At 51.0% G+C, this 17,591-nt stretch overlaps 1 protein-coding gene and 1 long non-coding RNA gene across 4 annotated transcripts in view; one reads left to right on the forward strand and one right to left on the reverse strand.

The window, feature by feature from the left end:
• Window positions 1–17,591, reverse strand: part of KCNA6 (potassium voltage-gated channel subfamily A member 6) — a 33,931-nt gene that overhangs the window by 8,159 nt on the left and 8,181 nt on the right. The window contains exon 2 of one of the 3 annotated variants that reach the window (XM_084956924.1): window positions 201–400. The exons of the other annotated variants lie outside the window; for them this stretch is intronic. The gene's annotated coding sequence lies outside the window, so the exon portion shown is untranslated. The remainder of the gene's footprint in view (window positions 1–200; window positions 401–17,591) is intronic. 3 annotated transcript variants of the gene reach the window in all.
• On the forward strand, window positions 1,623–17,170 carry LOC110260754 (uncharacterized). Its single transcript, XR_002344130.2, has 3 exons — window positions 1,623–1,761; window positions 13,249–13,320; window positions 17,035–17,170. It is a non-coding gene; the product is annotated as an uncharacterized LOC110260754 (long non-coding RNA).

The following is a 17,591-nucleotide window of genomic DNA, read 5'->3' on the forward strand; positions in this document are numbered from 1 at the left end:
GTCTTCTGCTCCCAGCTCTGAACACAAAGGCACCCGATAATTCCCAAACTAGAACCAAACCAGCTCCAGCATTCAAGCACAGAGCAGCTATTGCTCATTTTGTTCAAGGAGATTTCTTGCTTTTGCTGAGCAATGCTCATGGGCTAAATAGATCCCAGCTCCATTAGAAAACCCTCACGGTTGTGCTGTAAAGTCAGTACCATGGTCCCTGTGTTGTAGAGAGAAAGGTGTCTGAGGTCTCAACGCTCGTGAGTGAGAGGAGGATTTGAACCGGTTCAGTCCGATAGCGAAGTCCGCGCTCTGTCCACGACGCCCCCACGCGGTGCCTGGAGACTGTGATTTCATCAGGGTCCGCGCTGCACGCTTGTTTCACAGGAGCCTAGCTGTAGAGGCGTTGCATCTTAGCCGAGAGCGAGTGGGTGAACATCGGACATCAGACCCAGCCCTGTCATAAAGCAGCCACCAAAGCCATGAGGCCTTGGGCCTATCAAGTGTTTATCAAGTGTTATCGCCAGACTTCAATTTTATGTATGTATGTATTGTCTCTTTAGGGCCCCACCCACAGCATATGGAGGTTCCCAGGCAAGGGGGCAAACTGGAGCTGTAGCTGCCAGCCTATACCACAGCCACAGGGGATCTAAGCCTTGTCTGCGACCTACACCACAATTCACAGCAACCCACCAAGTGAGGCCAGGGATCAAACCTGCATCCTCATGGATACAAATCGGGATCATTATTGCTGAGCCACAATGGGAACTCCAACTTTTTTTCATTCATAGAATAAGAAAAGGAGGCTGGATGACGGGCCAGACCCCCTCCAGCTGCTATGGTTGAGAGGCTTTTCACCTCTTCCGTAGAGAGACTACCCCAGGCTGAACTAGGACCTTCTGTCCCAACTAAGAGCTTCTAGAAAAGCAGCTCACATTGGCTCCTCCAGACGCTTCCAATCCCCACTGTTAGGAAGAGGAGGTTCGATAGCACCAACTTGGCTGCCAGAGGCTCAGCTTGGTGGGTGATGGGGCAGTTAAGGGGGCAATAGTGATGGGTTCTTGGACCCACTAATAACCATTCAGTGGGATGACATTCAATAAGAATGGTAAAGATCCACCAAGCCAGCCATTCCGGGCCCGAGAATGATGGCTTTGCTGCCTATGTTTTGGGAAAGGGGCACCCATTAATGTCATCCACCTTCCTCTCCTTCCCAATCCTCTCCTCCAGCAGAAAAAGCCGCAGAGCTGTGGTATGACACGAGGGGTCGGGGGCGGGGGCCAGCCTTGCTAACAGAGGACATGCCTTTCCTGAAAGTTGGTCCTGCAGGATCAAAAGTCAGAAGGACATTGATTGACTCGCCACACCAACCCCTCAAATCAATTAACCACACCCAGCGGGCAGGCCCAAGAGAGAGCGAAAGAAGGGCGCTGCAGCAGATGTCTGCCAGGTGGTGAGGGGCATCACCTGTCCTAAGGCTGCTGCACAGGTGAAGAGAAGCGGGGGACCCACACCTGCACCTCCTCCCGGGCCTGCAGTGCCTTGACGCAAAACCCCGCCCTCCAGCGTCCCAGGGACCGAGGCTGCAGGATTCTGACCCAGACAGAGCCTGCAGTCGCTGGGAGCCAGTCCAGGACACAGCCTGTGCAAGGAAAGAGGTTTGCCCAAGGAGAGGAAGAGTGAAAAGAAACAGAAGCCGTTGCTTCCAGTCGGGGGAAGAGTTTGAGCCCAGAGCTGACTGCTGGGTGGAAGACGGGGACGAGGCGTGCGCAGGTACCTGCTTCGGATTTCCTCTCCCTCTTCTACCTTGTAAAGCACCAGTGCGTTCATTCCCGATGTCTGGAGGGGAGGCTCACCCCTGCAGGGGCTACAGGAGGGATTTAGGTGGGCCTGAAGGCTACCCTGGGGGTAGGGTGGGAGGGGAGAGAAGCTTTGGCGGTGAAGGGAGAATTGGGATGGGGGCGACAGCTGGGAGGAAGGGGAGGGAGCCAGGGCAGCCGCTGCTGCTGGAGGCATCTCTGCCAGCTCCTGCTGGACACTAATGCAGAGGGTCAGCGGTGAAGGGCTGGTCTGGGGCCAAGGGTCAGACAGCTGTGTCCCTCCGGGTCATTATCTGTTAGGTGGGGAAGAGATGTGCTGGCACATTTCACAAGGAGGCCCCCTGGGGAGGAAGAGCAGCCTCGGTAGAAGGGATGTGGATGCTGGAGGCTAAGCTGTTTCCGTCCTGGAGGGTCCTCAGGGGAGGGAGGCTGCCCTTCTCCATAGGGCCTGGCACGATGGGGCTGGACTGGGCCGAGAACCTCTGCTGTGAGTGACAGAGAAGCTGCGCAACCTTAGGCAACTCACGCAATCTTTCTGGGCCAAGAAAAATCAGAAAAATGCCCACTCTGCTAACTTGGATAGTTGTGATGTTCAGCTATGAAAGAGCTTTGTGACATGTGAAGGGGACTTAAATGGAAAGGCATCAAATCGTCACCACAGCCTCTTAGACTAGGGGTCCCCAGCTGTGGCGGATGCTACAATCTCTTGAGAAGCTTTTTAAATATGCTGCACCCTCAACTCCACCTTCCATCAGTGATTCAAATTACGGGAGGGAGAGGGGAGGCGTTAAGACAGCACAGGGTATAGGAAGTGGTACTTTTCAAAAACCTTCTCAGGTGACCCCAAAGCCCCGGGAAAGGTGGAGATCCACCACCTAGGCCCCCCCACTCCCTGTTTCCTGAAGATAGTCAGGTAGTGGACATGTCTTAGAGAAGCAGATCCCAGGCTTCTCCCAGATCACCTGCATCAGACCTTCTAGAAGGCCAGGCAACCCCTGTATTGAACAGAGAACAGGGCAGCCTGGACACATCATTCTGGGACCAGCCCATCAATTCCCTCCTCCCTGCAGAATGAATATCTCACCCACGGCTGTCACATGTTCTGGACAGCGCCGGGCAAAGCCGCTCAGGGGGGGTATGTGCCCCTCCTTGGGGAACAGGTGCACCCAGGTGCTTCTAGGTCAGGGTCTTGCTAGATGGTATGTCCTATCCCATTCCTGCTCCACCAGGTGACATCCCGATTATAAAGTGACAAATGTCCCAGCCACAGAGGCTGAGAGCCTTAAGCTCAAGAGGACACCGTGATGCATTATCCATAACAAGCAGCACAGATTAGCAGCATTTGTCATTTGGCCAATAGCTCGGCCAGGCTTTTCTGTGTCACATTCTCTCTGCTGGTTCTGTTCCATCATCTGAGATCATAGAAACATGCACACACACTCTCACACACACCAACCTCAGTAAACACACAAAGGCGGGAGGGCTGAAGAGGACTCAAGGATCCCGGTACCCATGCTACCTGGGAACCTGGCTGGTGTGGCGCTGAATAATGCAGGACCCACCACTGCCCCTGGGAATGTTCTGTTTAGTTCTCTCATCTCGTGGGGCAATATTAGCCCTGCATTTAAAAGTGACAATGCTGGAGCCAGACTGCCTGGGGGTGCTATCCCACCCCCCATTTGCTGGCCATGGAACCCTGGACCAGCGGCTCCCATGGAGTAGGGATTCGCATAGAACCACCAGGAGAGCAGAGGAGTCAGGACACGCGGCCGCACATGCTATACTGGGGCAGGGTCTGCTGACATTCATTTCTGCTGTTAATTTCTGCTGTGTTCATTGTTCTTTTATGATAGGTGAGGAAGCTGAGGCCAAGAAAATAATTTACTCAATTTATTCATGCTCCTTGACTCTCTCTCGTAGGAGTACAACCTAAAGGGACAGTCATCAATGTAAACATGTACGTATGTGAAAAATGTTCACGGTAGCATCATTTAGAAGAAGAAAAAGTTAGAAAACAATCTGAATGTCTAATAATACAGGATACATTACCAAAGTGATGGTGCGCCTGCATGATGGGTAGGTAATAATTGCATGAGAAAATTAGAGACAGGAGTTCCCGTGGTGGCGCAGCAGAAACGAATCCGCTAGGAACCATGAGGTTTCAGGTTCGATCCCTGGCCTCGCTCAGTGGGTTAAGGATCCAGCATTCCCTCATGTGAGCTGTGGTGTAGGTCACAGACATGGCTTGGATCCCGTGTTGCTGTGGCTCTGGCGTAGGTCGGCAGCTACAGTTCTAATTGGACCCCTAGCCTGGGAACCTCCATATACCGCAGGTGAGGCCCTTAAAAAAAAAAAAAAAGGCAAAAAGCCAATCAGAAACATTATATAAAGTTTTTTAGATGAAATACAAGAGGATCTCAATAGAGGTGTAGATGCAGAGACTCAGCTGCTCTGGAAAAAAACTACAACAAAATACTGACACTGAAAGTCCGGTTGTGGGATGACGGGACTCTCATTTTTTTCCTTATACTTTTCTGAATTGTACTCATTTTGCATAATGAGCAGACACTACCTTTAAAGTCAGTATTTCAAGCCATTTGTTTCAAGCCATTTACTCAAGGTCAAAGAGGGCACCAGGAGCCCACTCAGGCTTTCTCCATCCCTGTCCAGGCTTCTACTGGACAGGCTGCAGCAGTAGGAGGAGAGACGGAATGGGCTGAGGATGATGAATGAATGTCAAAAAGCATGGGATGGAGTTTCCACTGCGGCTCAGCAGTAATGAACCTGACTAGTATCCATGAGGATGGGGGTTTGATCCCTGGCCCCACTCAGTGGGTTAAGGATCTAGCACTGCCATGAGCTGTGGTGTGGGCTGCAGACATGGCTTGGGGCTGGCGTGGAAATGGCTGTGGTGTAGGCTGGCAGCTGCAGCTCTGATTCAACCCTTAGCCTGGGAACTTCCATATGCTGCAGGTGCTGCCCTAAAAAGAAAAAAGGAAAAAAAAAAAAGGGCATGGGATTGGTGTAGCCGTGCAGGATCGGGATTCAGCTCAGTGGGGACCCTGGTCTGGATATGCAGCCCCACCTCCAAGGACTGAGCGGAACGAGCAGTGTTATATGGACTTTGCCATCCAGAGCCACCGCATGGCCATCCCATGTGCACAATCCAGAGCCTGCCCTTGGGGTCACTGCCCTTTCCCAGTGATGGAGAGAGCCAGCTTCTACTTTGAGGATCCCAAAGCATTGTACCAACTCTCTTCCCTTTGCCTTTCATCCAGGCTCCCTCTGCAAGTGGGGAGCTAAAGACACAGAGGCTCCTGCTCAGCATCCTTGCTGGTCTGCAACCCCTGCTTCTCCTTAATATAGAAGCGCCTTTCTGTGCCAATGCCTTTCCAGTTCTAAAGCCAAGCTGTTGACACAGCCCACACCCAGGAATGGTGATTCTGCTACTTTGAAACAAAAAAAGAACTGGAATCACTTAATAATGAAGATAGACCTCATCTAAGAAAAATAAGGAGGAAGGAAAGGAAGGAGGGAGAGCAGGAGAAAAGCAGAGGGAAGAGATTGAAAAACTGTGACATTTTCAAAACATTGCCATAACTTACTCCGTATATATTTAACTATTAAGTTCTGATCTTCATACAACAAGAGGCTGGAGGAGATGACCTCTGAAATTCAGTGATTCTATATAAAGTCGAAATTGTAGTTAACTCCCTCCCTCTTTGGAAAGGACCACTCTGGGGGCAAAGGCCAAGCAATAAAGTTGGCCAGGTTGGTCGAGGGACTCAGCTGTGCATTTAATGAATCGGCTTGAGCAGCCACAGAAGTTGAAGCAAAAGCTCAAAAACTGTCTAATCCAACCACCTCACTGCACAGCTGAAGAGAGACACCTGGATAAAGAATACCACCCCCAGCTAGGGTCTGCCCAGTGCCAGGCAGACGACCTACTCAGGGTCACGGCAAGGTAGCGACCAACCCAGAATTAATTAAACGTCACCCTCGCCTTCCCCACAGCCCACTCGTCCTGACTCTGGGTGGATTTAAAGATGAAAGAAGCCTTCAGTGAGCAGAAACTCCTCCTGCCAGCCTAAGAAGTCTGAAAAAGAAGCAGATCAAAGGCATCAATAGTCAAGAGCAAATACATCCTATCTCCTTCTGTCTCTGAGCACAGAGAAAGCAGGGAAGAAAGAACGCAGTCCCGGACCAGCTGGTTGAGGAGCAGACAAGATCATCAGGCCTCTCCTGGCTTGGGCAAAGATGAGTCAGAGGTAAGGGCCCTTGGGAACACCAAGAATGTCTCCAGTTCCCGTTGTGGCTCAGCAGGTTAAGAAGCCAGCATAATGTACATGAGGATGCAGGTTCAGTCCCTGACCTCGCTCCGAGGGTTAAGGATCGGGCGTTGCTGTGAGCTGGGGTGTAGGTCGCAGACACGGCTTGGATCCTGACTTGCTATGGCTGTGGTGTAGGTCAGCAGGTGCAGCTCCGATTTGACCCTTAGCCCCAGAACGTCCATATGCCACTGCAGGGGTGGTTGCAAAAATAAGAAGAAGAAAAAAGAAAGGGTTTCCTGGGGGACTTAATCCCAGCTCCGGAGAAACCAGCACCAACCAGGAGGAGCTGGCACCTGAAGTACCCCCAGAGACAGCCAGAGTGCCACCCTGAAAACGGTATTTAGGAAAACAGGGAAGGAGCCTGAAAACCCTGGTTACTTAGAGCTCACTGCTTGTGCTTCTTTCTGTCTTGCTCAGATGGCAAATAAGATTTTATAAACATGATGATTAGTCAAGGCTCCTTTTTTTTTTCTTTTCTTTTCTTTTTTTTTTTTTTAGGGCCGCACCTGTGGCATATGGAAATTCCCAGACCAGGGGTCAAATTGGAGCCATAGCTACCAGCCTCCGCCACAGCCACAGCAACTCGGGATCCAAGCTTCGTCTGCGACCTACACCACAGCTCGCAGCAACACCGGATCCTTAACCTGCTGAGCGAGGCCAGGGTTCAAACCTGCATCTTCATGTATGCCAGTCAGATTCATTTCCAGCTGAGCCACGAAAGGAATTCCAGTCAAGATTATTCTGGAACGTTCTCAGTCAAAGGCCCGGTTTAGTGGGGAAAGTACCTGTGAAGAGAAAGGCATGTCCTGGAAGAGCTGGGACCTGAACTCATGGCCTCATACTGCAGGCAAAGGCCTTTCCCTCTTCCTGAAAAAAACTCAGGATCTTCCCAGAGTACCTCTCACATGCTGGAAGCAAGCAGAGGCAGAAACATTTTCTGAGTCTTCTCTATGGAGGCATCAAGCCCTGGGTACAAACTTTGTCTCCTTCCCTTCCTAGCTGTGGGGCTGTAGGCAAGTTGCTTCCCCTTGCTGAGCCTCCGTTTCCTCATCTGTAAAATGGGGATACGTATGGCCACCTCAGAGGGTCAATTGTGCAGTGATGTCATTTGGGGAAAAAAAAAAAAAAAAGCCATGCTGGTCCCAGTCTTTGATTTGGTTACCAACAAGCATGGAAATTGGACGGTCAGCAAAGTATATCTGAGGTGTGGACATTTTCAGGCAAAGCAGAACAGAAACTCCATCTCAAACAAATAAGAGCTGTCACAGTTATTTTTTTCTCCAAGACTTCTACTTAAGAAGATTTTAAGGGCCCGCAGGGGAGAGAATGTCTGTCACATCATTCAGAGCCTTATCAAGTCACTAATTCTACAAGCCTCTGCCCAAACTCAAGAGGAGTGTGGAAAGCTTAGCTACACAACAGTCTATCCAAGAAAAACTCGAAGGGCGGAGGTTTCAAGGACTCAAATCCCTCAAAAGACGTTTCAAGGCGTTTCCATTGTGGCTTAGCAGTTAATGAACCTGACTAGCATCCATGAGGACGAGGGTTTGACCCCTGGCCTCGCTCAGTGGGTTGAGGATCCAGTGTTGCCGTGAGCTGTGATGTAGGTTGCAGATGAGGCTCAGATCCCTCGTTGCTGTGGCTGTGGCTGTGGCTGTGGTGTAGGCCGGTGGCTACAGCTCCAACTGGACCCCTAGCCTGGAAACCTCCATATGCCTCAGGCGTGGCCCTAACAAAAAAGACCAAAAAAAAAGAAGTTTGAGAAACCCTCTTTGGGTTTCTCAAAATGTATTCCCTGGATTCCATTTTTTGTGGGACATGAATAGAAGTTGCCCCGCCAAAAAAAAAGAGGTAGAGCATCTGTGGCAAAAAATAATGATAATTTGAATAATACTGGTTTAAGACGTGAAATAGGTTTATCTGCTGCAGGACTTCTCAGAGCCTTTAATGCAACGTGCATATGAATTGTGTATCTCCAAGAGGAAGCCTTTCTAAAACAAACATGGTGCCCAGTGGTTCTTCTCCTGGGGGAGTGTCTTGGAGGACCCGTGCTCTGCAGATCACACTGAAAAACCGGCAGAAGGAGCTATTCTAGGTAATACGGTTGGTTAAGCACCTATTTCAGTAGAAGGCAAAATAGGAGGAAGGAAGTTTAAAGTATCCTGGGAGATATATAACTGGGTAGGAGAAAAACATCCTGACAACAAAAACGGTGAGGCTCAAACACATGTCCTTGAAGGGGTCTAGGTTAGGGAGTCTCTCTGAGGTCTCAAAGAACAGACCTGGGACAATTAGGCCCTGCAGGGTGGAGAACCCTGACTCCTGGACATCTCTCCAGGCTCAGTCCAGGCCACCCCATCTTACTCTCTACGGAGTCATCATTACGTGGGTTCAGCTGCTCTCCTCACAAATGAAACACATTCTTGCAATGTTGTGTAAAGAAATACATTCTCTGTAAATTGAGTCATATTTTCCACGGGCTTGTGCTGGAATCACAAGGAAGGATGTCAACCCCTACACACATCACCAAAGGCACGTTTATGAGTTGCCGGCTACTCAAGGCAGCCTCCCGCTGGGTCCCCTGCGGGCTCTTGAGGACTGGCTCCCCGATCCCAGGGCAGCCCGGGAGCCAGGCAGTAACGAGCTGCATCAGGGCTTTCCACGTTCACTCACTTCCGAGTGAGCTGGACGGTTCTCACTGCTCCCGGGGATTCTGAAAGGATAAGTTGCCTCACTCCTTATGTTTTGTGATTCTTTTTCTTTTTAGGGCCCCACTCACAGCCTATGGAAGTTCCCAGGCGAGGGGTCGAATCAGAGCTGCAGCTGCAGGCCTCCACCACAGCCACAGCAACATGAGATCCAAGCCGCATCTGGACTTATGTTGCAACTCGCAGCAATGCCGGATCCTGATCTTTAACCCACTGAGCGGGGCCAGGAAAAGAACGCGCATCCTCAAAGACACTATTTCAGGTCCTTACCCCCGAGCCAAAACGGGAACTCCAACTGCTTATGTTTTTTTTAAAGGAATTTATCAGGATCCTTGGATCATCTCTTCCACTGGTGTTTTTAGCCCAGAAGTAGTTTTCAAATGGGCATTAAGCCCCCTGATATGAGTCACCTCTCTTACAGCCAAGCATCTGATGACTGAATCACTGAATTGTGGTCAGTCTTGGGCCAGGAAATCTAAATTTACAAAGTGAGAGAAACTATGACATATATTTTTGTGTTTGGGTTTTTTTTTTTTTTTTGGCCTCACCCTGAGCATGCAGAAGTTCCCAGGCCAGGGATCTAATCCTTGCCAAAGCTGTAACCAGAGCCACAGCAGTGATAGCACCAGATCCTAAACCCCCTGAGCCGTCAGGGAACTCCTTTTTTTTCCAACAAATATTTTTATTATTATTGCTTATGTACATATCTCCCAAAAGACTGACTGATGAGCGCTTTGAGTGGTTTCCACTGTTCCTAAAGGCTGGACGGTTTTCAGAGACCCACTGATGCCTCAGTACCCCCACTGAAGCAGGCAAAGAAAGAGACCGTGAAAACGGCAACGCTCTCTCACTGGATACTTACAACATGCCAGGTGGGGGAATGCACCCCGTTAGCATCATCTCATTAAGTTCCACCTCTGCGAGGGAGGCTACATTCACGCCCCCGGTCACAGAGAAGAAGACCAAGGCTCAGAGAGGCCCCCAGCGTACCGAGGGCCCTACAGTTGCACAGCCGGAGGGGGGCAGCCCTGGGCGCTGACTGCAGCTTGGCTGACGGCACCCCTTCCACCTGGGTGAACCGAGACAAGGGGCTCTGAACCGTGTCCTCCTTGATCCCATCCTGCCTCACCTGACACGTGACAGGTGTAGAAAAGGCAATGCCACACACGTTCAGATGCATCCCCTAAAGAGTCAAAATGCAGTGAGAAAGGGAGAAAATGGTAAAAGAGTCGCTCAGAATTCCCACTTTTAGGTCCTTTTTTATTTTTGCCTTTTCTAGGGCTGCTCCTGAGGCACATGGATGTTCCCAGGCTAGGGGTCTAATCGGAGGTGTAGCCACCGGCCTACACCACAGCCACAGCAAGTCGGGATCCGAACCGCGTCTGCAACCCACACCACAGCTCCTTAACCCACGGAGCAAGGCCAGGGATTGAACCTGCAACCTCGTGGTCCCTAGTCGGATTTGTTAACCACTGAGCCACGACGGGAACTCCAGAGTTCCCACTTTTAAACCTACATTTTGAAAAATATCCTCTACTTGCACAATGAAGAAAAAGGCTCGTTCTCAAATCTGGTCAGCAATCCCCCTGGTTTTCTCCTTTTTATTTCCTTTCTCAGCTTGTCCCTGGGGCATATGGAAGTTCCCAGGCCAGGGATCACATCTGAGCCACAGCTGCAGCAACCCTGGATCCTTAACCCATTGCACTGGGCTAGGGGATCAAACCCTCACCCCCAGAGAACCCCAGATCCTTAAGCCACTGTGCCACATTGGGAACTGCAGCAAACCCCCTCTCTAATACCAGCTCATTCCTTTCCTTCCATTGGAGGAAGGAATTTTGACTGTAGGAAGTAAACCACCAACTAGTTGAACTTCATTTCTTTACAGACTAGATATGCTCATGAAAGTTTAGCTATATTGTGATTTTTAAATGTGAAAAGGCCCCCTTCTACTGAAAAGCACCTCGGATAGGAAATGAGTCCATTATTTTTACACACACACACATACACACACACACACACACACATCATTTTTTAGGGCCACACCCAAGGCACAAGGAGGTTCCCAGGCTAGGGGTGGAATTGGATCTGTAGCTGCCGGCCTACACCATGGCCACAGCAACGCCAGATCCTTTAGCCCACTGAGTGAGGCCAAGGATGGAACCCGCATCCTCATGGATACTAGTCGGATTCATTACCACTGAGCCACCACAGGAACCCCAACTAGCACCTTTTTAGAGGTGTGTCTATTAGAAAAAGTGAGGCAGATAAGCATTAAGGTGATGCATTTCCTTTAAGCCCGACCTGAATTCATTTCTTCCACACTCCTGGAAGCAGCAAGTATTTGTGGGGGAGGGGAAGGAAAAGGGTTATAGCATCCTTTTAAATTTGAGTTTTCAGAAGAGAATGCTGTCCCCAGTGTGGGATGACCAGCCTGAACTCTCGCCCATTTCTTGGAATCCTAAGGATTTTGAGCTGACGTTCGCTCAGATGGCTTTTGAGACTCCCTGCTTGAATTCTAGCCCTGAAACACTGTAATGAAATCACACATCAAGCAATGAAAAGAGGAGAGACGTTCTTATTTCTCTCCCAAGGCGATGATGTTGGACATGCTTCTAACTGTACAGTCATGTAACTTTCCGCCAATAAACCTTCCAGACTCGAGGGTCCCCTGAGAGCTGACATTTTGGGGAGGAATCTAGGAAGAGGGGCAAGCAGGGATGTGACATGGACCTTGGCGTTGTGATGTCCCAGATAGCCCAGAGATGCTGAGCCCGTGCTGGGGGCCAAGCATGGCCCTGGAAAGCCTCGACGTCCCACTTAGGAACGCCCGATCTCATCTCTCCCCGTCCCAGGCAGCAGGTACAGGTGACATCAATTTACCTGACATCACCGAAGCAGGAAGGCACCCTCAAGTTGGAAATATCCAAACACCACAACCGGCCTTGTGGTCATCGGCATTGTGTTAGACCGAAACCCTTCACTGCTCGCACACCTTCCCTCGTAACTGAACACGCACCGCGGGTCCTTGATTTTGCCAAGAGGCCCCTGATCGCCTGCAGCCACACAACTGCCTCTTGTCTGGAGTGGAGACTGTCTCCTCCCCAGGCAGCCAGCGCCAACTACCTCGCTGACAGCACCCTCCTCCCACCCCATCTAACAGTCCCCTGGGACTCAACGCCATCACAGCCACAGAGCAGCCACACAGAGTCCATGAGCCACCAGCTGAAGGAGGCTGGATGTAGCTGTCCCTACATGGGGCGGAAATGCACACACAGGGAGCTGACTTCCTCCTACAAGCAACCCAACGCTGTGGGCACAGTGAAAATGGGAGGAGGCTCCAGCTTCTGCAGGCACAGCAAGAGCACCCACCCTTCCGAAGGGGCAGCCTTGCTCAGCACCTCTGACTGATGATAGAAAACTGAAATGCAAGAACCATGAGACCAAATGCAGAAGCCACAGTTTTCCAAAAGAAAACCAAAATCCAGGTCTGCATGTGAAATCTTTCAGCATTTCTTGAATTTTTTTCTTTTTTTTTTTTTCATTCATTCCCAGCTTTATTGAAATGCAATTGTCTTGTCCAATATTTCTTTGCCTTTTTCTTTTTTTAGGGCCGCACTCATGGTATATGGAAGTCCCCAGGCTAGGGGCTGAACTGGAGCTGTAGCTGCCAGCCTACACCACAGCCACAGCAATGCTGGATCTGAGCTAATAGTTTTTAATGTCACATCGTAGTTGGCCCACATGTCACCGATTCTGGACATCTCATCAGGGGTGACCTGCGAAGTCGCAGGGTATATGCTCTGTGGTTGCTATTTGGAATTTTGCACATGTGTAAAACCATGTACCGGGGGGTGCAGATGCAGAAAAAAATAAAAATTAAAACCGAATAGAATTGAATAAAATAAAGTAAAATAGAATAAAATAAAATGGAGTAGAACAGAATAGAATATAGAATAGAATGAAATAAATTAAAATAAAATAAAATGGAGTAGAACAGAACAAAATAAAGTAGAAGAGAATAGAATGGAATAGAATGGAATGGAACAGGACAGAACAGAGCCAACATATTTCCAGATGAGCAGAGCAGAACTACCAGGAAGGCTGGGGGTGAGTGAGAACCTGGGCTCCCCACGTGCACACACGCGAGCTGCTCCTGGCCAGCGTGACCCATCCCCTGAAGGACAGAAGGCAGTCCTGTGTGGGCCACAAGCTCTCCCCGCAGCACGCCAGACTCTTCCCTCTTCCCAGCGCTGTCAAAGTGCCTTAATGCGGCTGGCGAGCCCTGGCCTGATTTAGGGTTCAGCTCCGACGGCCTATGGAAACTTCATCCTCCCTGACCCCCGCCCCCTGTGATTTATAAGCTCTCTGGAAGCCAACAGGAACGTCTCTTTTCTCTCCCAGGACAACCCATTACGGAGAAGAGTCTAGAAGTGGATTTCTGTTCCCCAGGGCACCAGAAGTCCACAGTGCTAGGTAAGAGGCCAAGCTTCCGGTTTTCTTTCTTCCTCTATAACATACAGATGTCTCCAAAAAACCCTCCTGCTTTCCTGGTTTCTAATCTAGGCCAGTTTCCTGCAGCCGGATCACTAAATTTCACAGAAAACGTGAAGCCCCAGAAGGTTCGAGCATCTCTGAGTCAGGGAGATTAGATGCCCAGGGCTTGGCTGCATGGGCCAGAGCTGGCCACTAGCCTCTCTTTGTCCAGCACAAACGTACCTCCTGTCCACACGAGAGTAATGCTTACAGGCCCTTCCCTCAAAATCCCAGAGTTGGCTGCCTGATGAGGGATTTCTGAGCTTGGCCTGCTGCCTCTGGCCCCTGGAAAGTCAGGGGAAAGGGTGAAACGAAAAAGCACTAATTCCATTTCCTCCTGGACAGTTCTGCTAAGAAGTTTGGTTGGGTAGGAAATAAATTATGTTTTGTTTTGGCTGCACCCCCAGCACATGGAAGGTCCCAGGACAGGGATCGAACCCTTGCCACAGCACGGACCTGAGTCACTGCAGTGATAACACGGGATCCTTAACCCACCATGCCACAAGAGAACTCCTAAAGTTGTTTGTTTGGGGTTTTGTTTTGTTTTTCCCTTTTTCTTTCTTTTCTTTTTCCTTTCTTTTTTAGGGCTGCACCCATAGCCTATGGAGGTTCCCAGGCTAGGGGTCAAATCCCAGGCTGCAGCTGCCGGCCTACACCACAGCCTCAGCAACACAGGCTCTGAGCCTTGTGTGTGACCTATAACACGGCTCACAGCAACGCCGGATCCTTACCCACTGAGTGAGGCCTGGGATCGAACCCACAGTCTCTCAGATATCATTTGGATCCGTTACCACTCAACCACAACTGGAACTCCTTGGTTTGATTTACTTATTTATTTATTTTTTTGGCTGTACCCACAGCACATGGAAGTTCCCGGGCCAGGGATTGAACTTGTGCTTCAGGTGCAACTTGCACCACAGCTGCAGCAACCCCAGATCCTAAACTCCCCACTGCGCCACAAGGGAACTTCCTAAAGCTGGAGTTTTAAAAGATGTTTTGCATAATCTTTAGGCTTCCATTTTCCATGGGAAAATATACTTGCGTTGGAGTCAGAACATGTGAGTCCTGGGCTCAGCTCTGCCTCAACTGCCTGTGTGACCCAGTTAGTCCTGCTTCTCGTCCACATCGGTCCCCTCCTTCACACAAGGGGACACTCACGACCCCTTCCAGCTCTCTCATCTGTCCATCCGTGACCCTGGAAACAGCCCTACCCAATCCTGGGTCTCACAGGAAGGGCTAAGTGACACTCCTCCTTGTTTTCTGGTTGGAAGCAGTGAAAAAAAGACTACAGGTCTATCCATCGTGTTCTTAAAGACACACTCAGATTACCTCCTAGATAGCAAATCACATCTTCAGGGCAATTTATTTTTAAAGATTCTCCTGTGAATCCTTCCGGCCAAGGGCCTTCCAGTTCAGAAGCTTGCTATCCTGAGTCTCTTTTTAGGTCATTTTCATTTAAACATTGGTTTCAAAGAACAAAACTGCAGTCAGCTGGAGACACCCTACCCCACCCCGATGCCACTGCCGCCGCATCTTTGAAGGTACAGGTGGTGCTTTTCCAGCTGCACCCCCAGTGGCGGATCTCTGTCACTGAGGCCCCCCTCGGCTGCCTGGCAAAGGGGAAAGCTGGGCTGTGCTGCTAAACCTTTGAACTTGCAGGCTCAGAACAATTGGGTGGGGTAAGCGGAATTCACCCCCTTATCTTGCAGACGACAAAACTGAAGGCTGGAGGGGTTTAGGTGAGGTGCAGCTTACAAACTGGGTTCAGACCCAAGCTCTCTGACTCCAAAAGCAAGGAAGCCGGGAAGCCTGAAATTTGGAATGGGGAGGGTGGTGCCGTCGCCCCACCCTAGGCCGGGTCCCCCAGAGGATGCTGTGGTGGTGGCGGTGGGAAGAAGCTGAGGGCACCTATAGTGTTCTGACCTGAGTGGGGGTCCCTGGTGCGGCCCCTGCTCCTCCAACCCACAGGAGTCAGGGAGCCGCTTCTTCTGACTCGAGTCTCCCGTATCCTCTGCCTGAAAGGAGAAAGGGAAGCTAGCCACACCCGAGGATGCCACAGGTACCCCACCTGCACAGGGACCTGAAGGTGGCCAGAGAGCAATGAGGGATGCTGAGAGCGAGGACCAGGGATGTGGGATCTTGAAAGTCGCTAGAACAGTGTAGAAAAACCCTGATCTGAGTCCAGCTTCTGGGTTCTGTTAGCTGTGAGACCCTGCATCTGTCCCAAGGATGAAGGTGCGAGGAAGTGTGTGAGGAAAGCTCTAGCACCTAAGGATGCTAAGATGTGACAGAGTGAAGAAAGGCCTTCTTGAAAGATGTTGGTGCAGTCATGAGCTTTCAGAGCCCGGAAGAAAAAGAGCACAGGCCGCCTACTGGTTTTCTATCAAAAAGACAGTGTGGCAGGAAAATAAAAGCCCTGCACACATTCAGGGGCCACGGATTCATTCTCTCGGACTGTGGGTGCCAAGCAGACCCTGTCTGCCCTCTGCTCATCACATCTCCCCTGAGGGTGAGGGGCCACGCAATGCCCGTGAACCTGCCCCCTGAGCTTCAACTGTCCCCTCTGCCAAAGAGGAAAACAATGCCTTGCCTACCTACGGCTCTTGTTGTCCAAGGACAGCAACACTGAGCATAATACCAACCTTGTATCCGCCTTAGATGTGGCTACAGAGCACACTGTCACCACAGTGTTAAACGGCGTTGCATGCTGCATAGACGCTGTACCTATATCCACGCATCTAATCCTGCAGGCAGCCCTGTGAGATGGCCCCTCTTAGTATGTCTCATTTGACAGAGAAGGAAACTGAGGCCTGGAAGGTTCGAGAACTTGCCCAGGGTCCTCCTGCAGCTCAGTGGCAGAGGTGGGATCAGAACCCAGACAGTCTGGCTCCAGAGTCCAGACGCCTAATCTCTGTTACAGGACACGATGTCTGAAAGCACTGAGGGCGTTTCAGATGCTTTTTGAAATGAATGGTGCCCTTCTTATTCGCGTTAGGACCACTTTCCGGGAGGGGAGGATGGATGTCCCAGTGGGAGCGGTGCCCCAACCTCAGATCCACGACCCTGACGCCCGGGTGCTGGCCTCCTGGAGGAGAGGGAAGGCGTGGTCCCCACCCCTCCCGCCGCCAGACTGTCTTCCTCTGTTCTTTTCCAAAGCAAAGTGGCTCTGCTGCCAAGAGCTGGGTTTGTCTGTCTCCTGGAGACAGCGGTTGTCAAGTCCTGGGAGCGAGCAAGCGTGTCAAAAATAGCATCGCAGCAGACAGTGCGGCTGCAGGCTCCTCGGGGATGTGGGTTTTGCTCTCGCCAAGGAGCCGGGGTCTGTCTGCGCTCCCTGCACCTGTGACAGAGGCCACTTCAGGCTTCACGATGTTTTCTAGGGCCAGGCGAAGAGAGTCTACTGCAGGCATGACAGGCGAAAAGAAAAGCCTCCTTATGGGAACAATGCTGAACTCAGAGTTGGGCTCAAAAAAAATCCTAAGCTGCCCCCAGGGAGGCCCTGAGTAGGTTAGGTGGCAGCCAAGGTGAGACCAGTAGTGACGGCACTTGCTGTGGTGTACCCTCTTTTTTCCCTCTTGTTCTGGGACCGAGCAGTCACTGCCCTGTTCAGAAAACCTTTCCAAAGTGGTCACTGACAGGCTTCTGCTCCCTCCTTAGGGCACCAAGGAGGGTGAGGACCAAGAAGGGACCAAGAGGTGGTGTAAACTCCTTTCTCCAGGAGTTCAGAGCCAAAGAAGGGGAAAGAAATGACCATCTCCGACCCCACAGGGACCTCGAGCCCAGAACAGGCACATGGTTCATCGGGAGACACAGTAACAGGAGAGGAAGAGCCCATCTGTCCTTGTTCCCAGCAGCCTGCATCTGGGAGGCGCCCTGCCCCTCGAAGCCCCGGTCGCCAGCCTCCCCCCCTGCACCAAGAGAGCCATGCAACCTGGCATCCAGTAGTATGGAGAAAGGAAATCCTTCAATTTCAAGAATGGATTTCTTTTCTTTGCCTAAGTGACCCTGACAAGCTCGAATGAGACCAAACTTGGCTTCCCCAGGCGATAACGCAGTCAAAACCAATCAGAGGCGGCACGGTGGTTCCAGCCAGACTGTCCCAGGAGGACAGCATGCTCTGGAAATCTATCTTGGCATTTACGTAGAGATGCTGGTGGGGGGGGGGGGGAGACGGGAGGGGCGGGGGGGTGGGGAGGAACACAAAATCTGGCCCG

Source organism: Sus scrofa, chromosome 5 (assembly GCF_054392235.1).
Source record: "Sus scrofa isolate SSC_HxYL_T2T_F1_AM1 chromosome 5, Sscrofa_HxYL_maternal_Yorkshire_Landrace_v2.0, whole genome shotgun sequence".
Classification (NCBI taxonomy): domain Eukaryota; kingdom Metazoa; phylum Chordata; class Mammalia; order Artiodactyla; family Suidae; genus Sus; species Sus scrofa.